The 15348-nt window shown below is 34.4% G+C and overlaps 1 pseudogene; it reads right to left on the bottom strand.

The window, feature by feature from the left end:
• The window catches only part of LOC122226016, a 128235-nt pseudogene that overhangs the window by 23182 nt on the left and 89705 nt on the right, over positions 1–15348 (bottom strand).

Below are 15348 nucleotides of genomic sequence, written 5' to 3' on the forward strand. Positions count from 1 at the left end.
TTTGCTCTTAAAATTTTTAATTGTAAAAATATTCTTTATTTTTGTCTTCTATGCTTAACAAAATTAGTCACACATATTTGTCTTTGTAAAACAAATTAAGAATTTATTTACATTTATCCACTTAAGAGGCAAAGTGTATTTATGCTGTATTAGGAGAAAATCTATATGACATTTTAAGAGAAAATCAAATTAAGTCGATGAAGATGATTTTGCAAAACTTATCCCACAGAGAACCGTATCAAGCCTTTTAAAGCAAATGTCAGGATTAGTTGACAAAACAGAAGATGTCACAAAGGTGATTTACTATTTTTTCTCTTCTGTTATTACAAATATACTGCCTACAATTACTAGGTAAATTAAGCAGACAAGTGAAATCAAATAATTGAGAAGTCAAGATGGTTACTCTGTAATGTTACTTTAGAAATATTTGAAAATCAATTTCAAGTGCCTATGTTTTGTGAAAATAAAAAGAATTTAAATTAAAACTTATGAAGCGACTCACAAGTTTAATGAGCTTAATGCAGAGTTCCTGAATTCAACCGTTGTTGGGGTCTCTTGGTATTAACAACATGCCTGAGGCATAGGTAAGAAACCGAAACAATGCCAAGAAAAGGGAAAATAAGAGAAAAAGGTAAAAAAAAAAAAAAAAAAAGAGGGAGAGAGGGAGAGAGAGAGAGAGGAAGTAAAAGAGGAAGATTTTGTAAAGAAATTTAATGTGAGCCACCAAATGTTTAAAAAATGTCAGCAATATTTTGGATTGAACATGATTTTTCCAAAATCTACCTTCCTTTGCAACGTTGGTGGTCCCTTAGCAACACCTTCTTCTTTGGTGCCCAGCCAGACCACTGCTTTGCACCTGTGTGCTCATTTCCAAATCTCTCTCTCAAGAAAATACTATACAGAAGTCAAGTGCACTGTGTGTGACCAAGAGCAGATATGAATGCTCCAGGAATATATGCTTTTTGTCTTTTGTCACTAATTTGAATACTTTGAATAAAAGTCTTCTAGTAAAGTAAACTTTCCATCCTGGAAAGGATATTTAAAGAAGCTTAAGGACATTGCTTGGTGACCAGAAAATCAATCATTAAATTATACCACCTTAGCCACAAGGTAGGGGAGAACTCTTTAGGCTAAATATCACATGGGAATCACATATCTCTTAGATATACACATGATCGTCAAAAAAAAAAAAAACATTTCATGGCAAGTTATAAATGAGGAGAGGCCTCTTTAAAATATAAAGTTATTATATCTACTAAATATATGGAAGGATATTTCTAAAAATTGTATAAGTATAGTTCAAAAAGGCATTAACTAGGTCTAAATAGGAAAGAAGAAAGTATAATATCCCAAACATAAAACCATGGTAATGAAAGAAATTTAAAAAAATGTTTTTTAATTTTTTATTTACTTTTCTTTTTAAAATTTATCATTAAAAATGTTTAATGACTAGATTTCAAGAAAGAGTCACCATTCTTACAGATGCAAGGCTGAAAGCAAAGGATTTTCCAACTTGAGAGCAATAGTATTTGTTTTAATAAGGATCTTAAATATGAATAGGCATAATTCAGCAAGACGCTGCCTGCTGTCTTTCCTTGTATTTCTCAGAGAGGATGTGCCTGAAGCCACAGCTAATGAGCAGTCCTACCAGGTGACTTGGAAGGAAGCTCTTGGACTGTGCTTTCCTGTTCTCCAGCTATAAAATTTTGGTCATTAAATTGCACAGTCATCAGTTTTTCCCATGAAGATACTAATGACTAGGTGTTTCTGAGAACAAACTAAACAATTTATCACCATTCCTAGAACATAGTAGCTATAACCAAACTCATAAACAAGTACGACCCATCAGATGAACAGAAAACAACTTTATTCTCTCTCCATTCGGACGCAATCCAGCCTGACCCAGGGGTGAAATCTAGGAAAGTCTTTTTGGTCATTCTCAGATAATGATACAAACAGACAAACAAACACACACACAAACAAAAACCCTTCAGGATTTCAAGATACAAAACCACTCTCATTTTCATAATTAAAATGTATGTTCTGCATCATCGTCAAACTTTCGCAGTTTATTTAAAGTCTTCTTCCTTTCTCTGCTCAGACTTGCTTATGACAGGAAGTTGAAATGGAAACAAGGGAACGAGTGTGGGGGGTGGACAAAGAATGCAATAGGCTTCTTCTCTCTTGAGTTGGCCAGCTCCTCCTTCACCTTAACTGTTACTCCTCACTGCCTCATGGCTAAAGTGAAGAAAAGGGCCAGGATATAGAGTACGGAAGGTCTTATTTGCTGTGGTGGGCCGACACACTCTGGGCCCAGCAGGCATTATGGGACAAGCTTCATTCTTTTTTTCTTTTGGTTATTTATTCATTTATTTTTAATTTAAATTCAAGTTAGTTAACATACAGTGTAGCCTTGGTTTCAGGAGTAGAACCCAGTGATTCATCTCTTACTTGTGACACCAAGTGCTCATCCCAGAAAGTGCCCTCCTTAATGCCCATCACCCATTGAACCCATCCCCCACTACCCCCCCCTCCCCTCCTGCAGCCCTCAGTATGTTCTCTGTATTTAAGGGTCTCTTATGGTTTGCCTCCCTCTCTGTTTTTGTATTATTTTTCCTTCACTTCCCCTACATTTATCTGTTGTGTTTCTCAAATTCCACATGTGAATGAAATCACATGATATCGGTCTTGGGACAAGCTTCATTCTTAGCAAGTATCTCACATTCTCTCTCCACCCCACCACCTTCCTCCAGATATTCATATATCTAGTCCACCTGAAACACGAATATTTTATTTCTTCTTGGTCAGAGAATAGTTATTTCCCTTTCATAGTCTTTTATTGTGCTGCTACAGGCCACTTTCTCAAGCTTCTTGCGTTTTTGAATTTTTGCTCAATATTGAGGCAGGTACATATCTATGTGACCCCCTTCCTATTGTCCACTGAAAACTCCTGAAAATATTTATAAAGTGCCCTACATGGCCTCTTTGGAGCCCTGTTCATTACTTTCCTGTGATGAGGAAGTACACTGACCACTCTCTCCACTAAATTCCCTCTCTGGCATTCCACCTCTCTCTTGATCTTTCCAGATTCTTATATAAGCTGGAGCTGGGTGGTTAGCTGTATGTAACACCTTTAGTTGTATACATTTGAATTTGGAGGTGGTGACTGTGTTCTAGTTACCTATTACAGTCTAAGAAAACTTAGTGGCAATGAAGATTTATAATTATTTCTTAGCATTCCGTGACTTTTTGGCTTAGCTGGAGAATTCTTGTTTGGGATCTCTCATGGGTTTGTGTCAAGTAACAGCTCAGACTGGCATTATCACAAAGGCCCACCAGGGAGGAAGCAGCAGCTTCTGGAGCTGTGAGGGACCATATCTGGGAACTGAGTGATATGTGATTGGTTATGGCAATAATAAGGCCTGTTCGGACTTGATTAAGGGGGTAGAGAGATGGATATCATGTTTAGACACAGAAGTGGCAAGGTGACATCGGTAAAAGGCAAATGACATGGGAGATATTATAGCCACATTTGGAAAATACGATCTACCCTAGAGTACTTGCTGCTTATATTCTTGAAGCATTACTGGAAACAGCAACGTGTTCAGTTTAAGTTCCTGGTACATAAGCGTTCAGAAGATATTATTTACCTGTTCGTCCACACCATCCACACTACCCTATATTTTCTTTCATATATTTCACTGTATTTCAACCTGATGAGTATATCAAAGGATGGATGTCAAATTGTTCGCAATATTTGAAACAAGTATTCCGGGAAACATCATGCAAGAGAAAATCTTTTGGAATGGAAGAGAAGAGAAATTTATTTTCCTTTCTCCTTAGAGTTTATTTTTTTGAAAATTAACATGCATTTTTTTGGTGCAGGATGTTAAGAATTCTAACATCTCCATAGGTCTGTGTGGTCATGACTACCACAATCAAAATTCAGAACAATTTTATGGCCTCTCTCCAAAAATTGTCTTATCCTATCACATTGCAGATACATCCTCTCAACCCCGCAATCCTAGCAACCCCTAATTTCTTTTCCTTCATTTTGGTTTTGTCTTTTTCAGGATGTCAAATACATGGAAGAATATGGTATTAAACCTTTTGAAGCAGGCTTTTTTTTTTTTTTTATATTCAGCAAAATTCCCTTAAGATCTATCCAAGGTGTTGGGTGTATGCAGAGCTCACTGCTTTTATTGCAGAGAAATAGCACAGTTTATGTACTTGCTTGTGAAAGATCTTCACACTCTTTCCAATTTTTGACAATTGTGAATAGAGCTGTTATGAACATTAATATACAGGTTTTTGTGTAAACATACATTTTTAATCCCTTTGAGTAAATTTCTAGGACTGAGATTGCTAGGTCACGGAGTAAGTATAAATTTAAATTTTTAAGACACTCCTGATCTCCTTTCCGGGATGGCTGAATCATTTTGCATTCCCACTGGCAATATAGGAACATTCTCATTGTTCGTAATCCTTACCAGCACTTCCTGTTATCAGCAATATATATATTATATTACATATATATGTAAGAATATACAAATATTATTTTAATGAGTCTATTAGATAACAGTAGTATCTTTCCATGGTTTGAATTTGTAATTCTTGAATACCTAATGGTGACAAATAAAATTTTATGTGTTATTTTACATTCACTTATTCTCTTCAGTCAAGTGTCTATATAAGGCTTTTGTCCATTTTTTAATTGAGCTATTTATTTTTTTAAGAAGTATTTTTTATATATACTACATACACATTCTTCATTAAATATGTGATTGACAAATATCTTCTACCAGTCGGTGACATTCTTTTTATTCTACTAACAGCATCTTGAGCAGAGAAATTTTTTTTTTTGCCTTGTCTAAGTTCTTGCCTAACCCCAAGGGCATAAAGTATCTTCAGTGTATTTTTCTTGAGTTTTACATTTTAAGATTTATAATTAATTTTGAGTTAATTTTTATATAAGGTATCAGGTTGAAGTTCAGGTTCTTTTTTTTATATTTCTAACTGTTTCAACATCATTTGTTGAGAACATAATTTTTTTTCCATTGATTTGCCTTTGTACTTGAAAAAAATCATTGGCCATATTTGTTTAGGTCTGTCTCTGGATTCTTTTCTGCTCTATCCATACACACGTCTATCCTTTTACCAACTCTGTACTTTTGTATTTACCATAGCTTCACAAAGAGTCTTAAATCTAGATAGCATGATTTGTCCATCTTTGATTTTCCCTTATTAAAATTGTTTAGGTCAATCTACTTCTTGTTCTAGTTTGTTTGCCTTTAAATATAAATTTTCAAGTGACTTTGTCTATAGGTACCAAAATCCTGCTGGGAGAAAAATAATGGTGAAAAATCCATAGATCAGTTGAAGGAGAATTGACAGTGTTAGCATGCTAAGTTATCTGATCAGTTTCTAACTGTATACTGTAACCTTGCTTAACTCACTGAATTTTAAGAGTTTTTGTTTTGTTTTTAGCTATGTTTAAAGCAAATAAGAGAATTTGAGGAATTGGTTAGTTTTCATTTCAATAGAAATAAAAGGTCATCTTATTCACCAGCCAAACTAGGGTAAAAATTATAATGGGAAAAATAATTACTTTTATAGACCCACAAGGCTCTATAAATATAGAAGAACAAATGTGAGCACATATATACAAATGTTTTATGAAAAAAATTAAAATGTTATTGAAAGACATAAGGTATCTGGTTGACGAACATCAAAATAATATGATTCAGTTCTTTAATGTAATCTAAAGATGTAAGTCTTTCTCATCTATATATTAAAACATTATAAGGGGGCGCCTGGGTGGCTCAGTCGGTTAAGCGGCCGACTTCGGCTCAGGTGATGATCTCGCAGTCTGTGAGTTCGAGCCCCGCGTCAGGCTCTGTGCTGACAGCTCAGAGCCTGGAGCCTGTTTCAGATTCTGTGTCTCCCTCTCTCTCTGACCCTCCCCCGTTCATGCTTTGTCTCTCTCTGTCTCAAAATAAATAAACGTTAAAAAAAAATTTTAAAAAATTATAAGAATACAAAAATAAAAAGTGTATTATTACTAGTGTGTTGTTATTTATAGAGAACATTGGACTAGAAGATAAAATGAGAAAAAAAGAGTTATATGTCAATAGTTTTCTGTGTTACCAAGCAAGTGGGAAAACAGACTGTGTGTGTATTGAATATACACATTCCTATGTATTCAGTATATATTTATCTATCTAATTCTATATCTATATCTATATCTATATCTATATCTATATATGTATATATACCTATACCTATATATAATTTTCTTTTCAGGCTTGTTTAACATAGTGAAAAGTTAAAATAAAAACAAAGTATTTAGTAAAGAAATCGTTAAGTAAATGTCCTTATCTCTTTCATGAGAAATACTATACAGAACTTTAAAAAAAACATAAATCATGTGCTTATATTGTTGAATAAAAAGTGCAAGACAAGTATATACAATACAACATCATTTATATAAATACAAATCTACTTTGTGTCTATTAATGTGCATATAAAATGCAATTCCATTTACGTGGGAAAAATAATACATGTGTATGTAAACAAAATCATATGCATTTGTATAAGATATGTGCATATACAGGTTACTTAAGGAGAAGAGTAAGGTTATATGTACATGTGAAAGGAAAAGAAGATGCACACTCACTTTTTCTTTCTGTAAATTTCTGTATTGTAATATTTTATAATAAGCCTGGATTCAAGGTATACAAATTGAAGAAAAATGACAAATAATATCCTAAGTTAAGTAACCAGGAAGAAATTAGTTAGTCCTTTCCTCTACTTTGCTTTATCTTAAATCTATGTATAATGCATAGGTGATCTATATATTTAGATAACCTGACATGTTTTCTTCTTTTTGGGATCTTCTTTATGAAGAGGATTATATGAGCCTTGTTTTCACTCATGTAAATGATAAAATTAGGTTCCTATTAAATTTTTGTTAGAATTAATGTACTGTCATCTTGTCATAGCCCGGTGATCAATGTGAACCTCTGGCCTCTGCACCCACTGCATCGCTAATAATTGTAGTCAGTAGAATACAGGGAGGCTTAGCTGTCTTCATTTTAATTTTACTTCTAAACTTTTATCATTATCTCTCATCATGTCAAGCAGGTGGAATGAATAATAGCTTCCATCTGTGACATTCAGTGGCTTATGAAATTCTAAGGTTGATTTAGAGTGATGCTATTGGCCTACATCCCATATGTTATTGTGCGATTCATAATAATAACACTGGCTTATCATTTCTCATCCCCATAGAAGATTTAATCTTATAAAATCATACTGCTGCTGTGCCATATGGACAATATAATTATGCACATTTCCATTTTTTATTTCAATTTGCAACTGTGAGCATTCCAAACTGTATACTCTTCTAGCCTGCATGTACATCCCAAATATTAGTTAAAACTCTGTTTAAGGTGCATTTAATAAGGAAAGCAGGCTTCTATCTTTAGTGATGTTTCATGTGGGAATATTTGAATGAAACTGGCATGATTTTGCTTCAGAGAAACTAACAGCAGTTGGGAAGTTGATTGATCAGTTTCTGGCTCCTGACATTGTGATCCATGATGTGAGCACAGGATGCTTACTTACCATGTGACTCTCCTGGGGACTTAGAACAGCATTCATCAATGTATCATTCTGGTGGGAAGGAGAAATGAAACAGCAAAGGAATAGAAAAAGTCACTTAATTGTGGGCTCACAAAGAGATTTAAACTCTAAGTTCTTGGCAGGGAATTAATAAAAAGGAAAACGACCATGTATCTGTGTTTCTGAATAATCATATTCTGCTCATCTCGATACCAATAACATGCAACTGTGGTTTTCCCTTTACCACACAAATGGATGCATCTGAAAATTTAATTCATGAAGAATTTTGGTGTACTTTCATTATGTCCAAGAACATATTGATCTAAGTAGGTCATATTTGGATGAATATCACAAGACCCATGGTTTCTTCTTTTAGAATTTTTAAAATTTATTCTCTTTGATCTTTACAGGTCACAAAAACCTATGAAAATTCTTTGGGTCTCACAGAGCCTTGAGAAACTGGTTATCTTGTACTTTTCCACTAAAGTTTTCTTTGATGGCTTTCATGTCTGGGTTCACAAAATGTTTCGTCCAATTTCTTGCTTTATACATGAAGTGTTCAGATTTATCATGCAGCTGCATTGGTCCTGTCCTTTGGGGAGAAAAAAAAAATAATCCAAAACTGCAGCAAAAAGAGTTGTGGTTTGAAAATCTTTTAAATTATTTTCTTCTAGTAAAATTTGTATAGTTTAAAGTTTTTAATGCTTCTTAATTATAAATTGATCCACATTTTTCTTACATTTTCTTTATTTGATTTCTGTAATGCTACTGTCCTGACTAATGCACTAAAAATAATTGTCATATTATGCAACCATTGACTTGTTCATCTCTTCTTTATATTTGTGATTACCTACATGAAATTTAATCTTTAGTTAATACTAATCCTTTATATGTTAAGGGGATATAACTTCCATTTTTCTATTTCAAGAAGAGTATGTATTAATTCCTGTTAATGTCAACATAATGTTTTGGCCAGTGCCTTAGTTTCTTAAGTATATATGCACATGTGTGTGTGTGGTTTACAAGTGATCTGTTTCTTTTTTATTTTAAAATTTATTTATTTATTTTGAGACAGAGAGAGAGAAAGAGAGTGAGAGGGAGAGTACGAGCAGGAGAAGGACAAAAATAGAGGGACAGAGAGAATCCCAAGCAGGGGCTTGATCCCATGAACCGTGATATCATGAGCTGAGATAAATTAACCCACTGAGCCACTGAGGCGCCCCTGACAAGTGATCTGTTTCTAAGGAGACTTTAAGTAATCCATGCTTAAAACACATTGTTGGAAAAATAAATAAACTGAGGGGTAAACCAAAATGAAATACATTTACAGAAAACAGAAGGAGTAAATGTTTTCAAACACATGAAGATAAATTGATAACTGCAACATGGCACTGAAATTTATTCTTAGTTTTCTTGGAACAAAGGAAAAGAGAAAACATATTGGATGGTAACCTTTCATCTGAAAGCATATGTATGCATCCACAAAAACAAAATATATCTGGATCAAAACCCAAGAGAAAACAATATCCATTCAACAAGAATGTGATAAGACCTAATTTTTAAAAGTTATGTGTGACCAAAGTACAGATCTGTCCCTCAAAATTAAGACACTCGAGGCAAGGCCAACATGAATGATAAAAATATAGAATTATTTTAAGATCCTACATTTCCCTGGGGGAAACGAAGGGTTTTGGCAATCTTGATTAGACCTACAGTATACCAACATTTGCATTAAAAAGAAGAATAAAGGCAAAACACTGAACAAACACATACAAAAATATACATTAAAGCTATTCCAATTCCTGAGACCTCACACCACGACTGTAGAAAAATTACACAGTTATCGTAGTCAGAACATACATTTTAAGAGCATTAAAGATTACTAAGTGGTCAAAACTCAATGGTACCACTTAAACAGACTTTTTGGAACAGCCCCAGTGACATTCTTTAAATTCTCCAAACAAAAGAAATATATTATTTTATAAGTTTGGTTGCAAGAGAGAGTACAATTAAGAATCATCTGGGTAGAGAGGTGCCTGGGTAGCTCAGTGGGTTGAGTGTTGGACTCTTGATTTTGCTCAGGTCATAATCTCACAGTTCAAGAGATCAAGCCCCACAACAAGTTCTATGAGGGCCACAGGGAGCCTGCTTGGGATTCTCCCTCTCTCTCTGCCCCTTGCCCACTTATGCTCTCTCTCTCTCTCTCTCAAAATATAAAATATTATGATGGGATTTGGAAAAACAACAGCTAAGTCAGGATAGTATTTTTCTTTTTTTTAAACCAATCAAATTCCACAATAAAAAAGAAAGAAAGCAAGAAAGAAAGAAAGAAAGAAAACACAGAGTAAATAAAATAGCAAAAATAAAACCCATGGACAAAATTGATTCAAAATTAGCTCTGTCATGTGTGCTTCTCTATACTGGACATCAAATATAGTGAATGAATAAATGAATTGGTAAGAAAAGAAAACTCCACTAAGCCCAGGTGTTTAGAATCATTATAATGAAATTGAAAATAACTACATCAATGCCCTATGTGAAAGGTTATGTGCAGTAACCCAATGGCTAAATATTTTTTAGTAAAAATAGTTTGATAGTATTAAGCAGACGCTTAATACCTAAATTTTACTATGGACTTTGGAAGATTTTTACATCAAAAATTGCTAGATCTTTGGATTTTACTAAGTTTTGTAGAGATAACTTAAGTGCATCATTTAAAAATATCTTAACCAGAGTTTTAGGGATGAATGTGGAGATATTAGTAGACATCATAGGAAGAAATATGTCATTCAGAAGATTGTATATTAATTAATAACTTTTTAAAATGCTCATTTTGTACTTTGAACGTGCCTAGTATATTTATTATCAGCTCTTGACTGGAAAAAAAAGAGTCATTAAATAATGTAATTAATTGAATTTGGGAGAAAGGATAATATCCAGATTTAATCAAAGAGTACAATCCTATACCTCACATGGCAATATCAGTTTTTTTAATCTTTAATAAATCTTTAAAAAGTTTCCTATGTGGGCAATTGTGGATTCTAATTGGACTAAAAGGTTTTAATATGATGTGAGATAAAATTTTAGATATATGAGCACTTTCATATTTTTAGTATTTGCAGTACCTAGTAATCATTGGGCCCTGATTTACATTGAATGGATGAGGATAGTCAATTTATTGGCTTAAATAGATATCTCTGAAAGTACGTGTTGATGGATAGAACCAGAGTATTTTCTCCAATACGCAATTCCGTTCATCACATCCACTTATTTAGATCACTGTCTAAAAATGCAAACACATCACAGATTAGCCATTAGCACCCTTTAACAAACCTTATTAATCACATTAGCTAGCTACAGAAATGAGGATCCTTTGGAAATAAAATTTCTAAGCACTTACTTTTTGCTCCCTATAATACTGGTTGATTGATGATTCAGAAAAATCTCTTACTTTGTATCCTGTTACTTAACTGTGACAAGTCCCCATTTATTCTTTTGGCTTTCTAATGCTCACTTCCTTCCCCACCCCACATCTCATTATTTCATCATTGAAGTTATTTTATCATGCTTCCTAAATGTTCTTTTCTCCACTTAGATAAAAGACACATTTTAATTTCCATCTCTTTTATTATGCGTTCACTGACTCCTTTCTTGAATAACCCTTGTTTTCCCAGTTCAGTTGTGAGTTCTTAGGAAATACTGATCACAGTCTATGTAATTTTCATGTATGCCTATGAGCTTAGCCTAGCTCTTCATATGTGGATGAATGGTTTTGGAAAAATTGAAGAAGGGTAATGGTGTTGGAATGTGTCTGCTACAAAAAGTGAGTGTTCTCGGCCCAGCCAAGGGGCTCAGAAGGTTTAGGTTCTTTGAAAGACTCATTGAATGAAGGTAAAAAGCATCAAAGAAAAGATTTCCTTGGTTCAAATTTTTCTGAAATAACACAAAGGAAACAAAATACATTAATGTTAACAATATTGATTAAACATTATAGTAAAATTAGCCTAATGGCTGTATTGACTCTTACTTTATTAAAAATGAAATAGAAAATTGAGTTGCTCTCACTCTTCCCTTTTTATCAATCTCAACTTGTAGTAATGGAATAAAACTCCTACTTGTAGTAGGAGTTTAAGAGTTCCTCTAAATCTATTTTCTTGCATTTAGTTGGTCAGCTCTGAAAACTACTCAAGAGAGATGCAGAAGGAGTTACAATGAAATTGGTAAAAAGTACAACGATACCAACATTATTGGTCCAAGAATGAAAATTCATTTTATTTATTACATAAATCATGTTGCCAATCAGGAAATGAGCACCCACTATAATTCAAAAATGTTATTTACACTAACCATAATGGAGAAATCTGATGGATATCACTATGGCCAAGTGATTGAGGTTAAAATTACCAATCATAAGTCATATGGATACTATGTGCTCCCTGATATGCTGGGATGAAAAGCATCCTTCTCTGTCATATTACCCCCAGTCCAATCATTAAAAACAATCAGACAAACTGTAATTAAGGAGCACTTTATGAAATACCTGACCATGGGGCGCCTGGGTGGCGCAGTCGGTTAAGCGTCCGACTTCAGCCAGGTCACGATCTCGCGGTCCGTGAGTTCGAGCCCCGCGTCAGGCTCTGGGCTGATGGCTCGGAGCCTGGAGCCTGTTTCCGATTCTGTGTCTCCCTCTCTCTCTGCCCCTCCCCCGTTCATGCTCTGTCTCTCTCTCTGTCCCAAAAATAAAAAAAAAAAAAAAAAAAAAAAAAAGTTGAAAAAAAAAAATACTCAAAAAAAATTAAAAAAAAAAAAAAAAAAAAAAAAAAGAAATACCTGACCAGTACTCCTTAAAGGTATTAAGGTCATGAAAAATAAATAACAACTGAGAAAGTGTCAGAAGGAAGCATAATGACAAAAAGCAATGTGGTATCCTGCATTGAATCCTGAGATGGTGAAAAAACAAAAACAAAAACAAAACAAAAACCCAGTGTGAGAACCGGTAATATCACTCACATTCATTGCTGGTGGGAATGCAAAATGGTACATTTTGGAAGACAGTTTGGCGGTTTCTTACAAAACTGATCATACTCTTACCATACAATCTAGAAATTATGTTCCTTCCCATTTATCTAAAGTAGTTAAAAACTGACATCTACATAAAAGCCTGAATAGGGACATTGATTGCAGTTTTATTCATAATTGCCAAAATTTGGAAGCAACCAAAGTGTCCTTCAGTAATGGATATGGATGAATGGATAAATAAACTGTGGCACATCCAGATGATGGAATATTATTCAGCACTAAAAAGCAATGAGGTATCAAGCCATGAAAAGACATGGAGGAAATTAAATGCATATTACTACGTGAAAGCAGCTAATCTGAAAAGGCTACAAACTGTATGCTTCTGATTATATAACATTCTGGAAAAGGCAACACTCTGAAGCCAGTGCAAATGTTAGTGACCACTAGGGGTAAATGGGGATGAAGGGATAGGCAGAACGCAGAGGAATTTTAGAGCAGTGATACTATGATGGTGAATAAGACATTATTCATTGGTCAAAAACCACAGAAATACACACGGAGAGTGAGCTGTAATGCAAACTATGGACCTTGTGTGGTTATGATGGGCCAATGCAGGTTCATTGATTATGACCAATGTGCCACCCTGGTGAGGTAGGTTAATAGCAGGCGAGGCTACACATGTGTTGGGGGAGAGAGTATATGGGAAATCTCTCTACCTTCCTCTCAAATTTGCTATGAACCCAACACTTCTCTAAAAAGTTAAGTATTAAAAAAAACTGGTGATATCTGCAAGTCTGATAACATAGTCAGTTGTAAAATACTAAGGTTAAATTTTTAATTTTGATAAATGTACGATGCTAACATTAAATGAAGCTCCTGAATGGTGTACAGGAACTCTGCGATATCTTTGTGACTTTTCCTTAAATGCAAAATTATGTAAATATAAAAACCTCAAAAAATAAAAAGAGCTTTAAATAGAACAGAAAAGGTATTATTCATAACAGTCTACCCAACAACAAAGATACCATTATTATAAAAGATGTCATTTATATTGAACGACTGAGTATTTATATGGAATGGAAACTATCATAATCCCAAGAAATGTTTCATTGAAGAAAACTCATGCAACTTCATAAAGAGTCCCATGCACTTATAGATACCTTCCAAGAACTGATTTTCACAAATCCCTTCTGTATTCAATATATATTGATTTTGACAGCAGGAAAAGTTTCTTAACTTTTAAATTCTCATGAGCATAATAGGTTATGAAGGAAGGAAATAAATAGATATTCCAATTAAGAATTGTCCAGGAAATTTAAATAAGAATTTAAAAAAAAAATCAGATGCTGAGACTTATTAAAAGAATATATTTAGGAAAATATTTATTCACTTATCATTCATTCAATATTACTGAGTGCGTACTTTGTGTCAGCCACTATTCTAATTTCTGGAAACCCAGAGCAGAAGCAAATATGAGAGATAAGATTCTTGTTTTGTTTTTTTTTTGTTGTTTTTATTATTGAAGTATAGTTAATATACAATGTTATAGTAGTTTCATGTGCAAGATTCTTATTTAAGAAAAAGTCTACACTAATAAAGAATAAAAGGAAGGAAGACAAAACAAATAAGTAATCAAGAAAATAACATAATTTCTGATAAAAGCAAGAGTTGTGAAGAAAGTGTGCTTCTATAAAAAATAATAATGGGAGGTTTTATGAGAAGGTGATTTTGAGTGTGACTTAAAATTTTTTTCAGTTAGTGAATATCTGTGGATAAATAATTTAGGCATGAAATAGAAATTTTGCTATGAAATAGGCAGTTTTCTTCTGCAAGGCTTTTGGTGTCAGGAATTGACTCATACAGTCCAGGGTTGAGCCGTGTTTAGTGTCTGTTGTTGGTGTGGTTTCCCATACTGCACTGCAAGCCTTAACTTCCTTTTGTGAGACCTTGTGTTTGTGGTTGGTACTAGTTTGACAGAAGATTTTTCCATTGTCTACTGTATATGGGACCTTACGTTTCCCCTTTGTGGCGCGCTCCTAGAAATCTCTACCAGCTCTAGTGTGCTCACAGAACTCAGTGTTTTTGTTTTTTAACATTTATTTATTTTTGAGACAGAGAGAAACAGAGCATGAACGGGGGAGGGGCAGAGAGAGAGGGAGACGCAGAACTGGAAGCAGGCTCCAGGCTCTGAGCCATCAGCCCAGAGCCCTATGCGGGGCTTGAACTCACCGACCGCGAGATCGTGACCTGAGCTGAAGTCGGACGCTCAACCGACTGAGCCACCCAGGCGCCCCAGAACTCAGTGTTTTTTACCCTAGCGATGGGGAGGGGGAATATTCACTCTTGCGACTACCTTTCAATCCAAGGTAAAACCCTGTGTTTCTGGACCTCATACGTGTGCTCATTTCAGTGGTTTTGCCCATTGCCAGCTGCAGTTCTGTGCTCAGCATGTATTTCTTCACCTCTCCTCAGATACAGAGAGTATTCTTTTGTTTCTTTTTCCAGGTGCAAAGGATTTTGCTATTGCCACGGGAAAGGAAAAAAAAAAAAAACAAACCAAACATTTCCTTCCCACTTGGCTCAGTTTAGATATTTGTCTCTGGGGGAGAAAAGGGAAAAAGAGTGTGGGGAGAGATATTGCCTTTTCTTTTTTTTCCCATAGAGCAGCTATTCGTCTCCTATGGCATAAACCACAAATGACTCTGT

The sequence above is a fragment of the Panthera leo genome, chromosome C1 (genome assembly GCF_018350215.1).
Source record: "Panthera leo isolate Ple1 chromosome C1, P.leo_Ple1_pat1.1, whole genome shotgun sequence".
NCBI classification, from domain to species: domain Eukaryota; kingdom Metazoa; phylum Chordata; class Mammalia; order Carnivora; family Felidae; genus Panthera; species Panthera leo.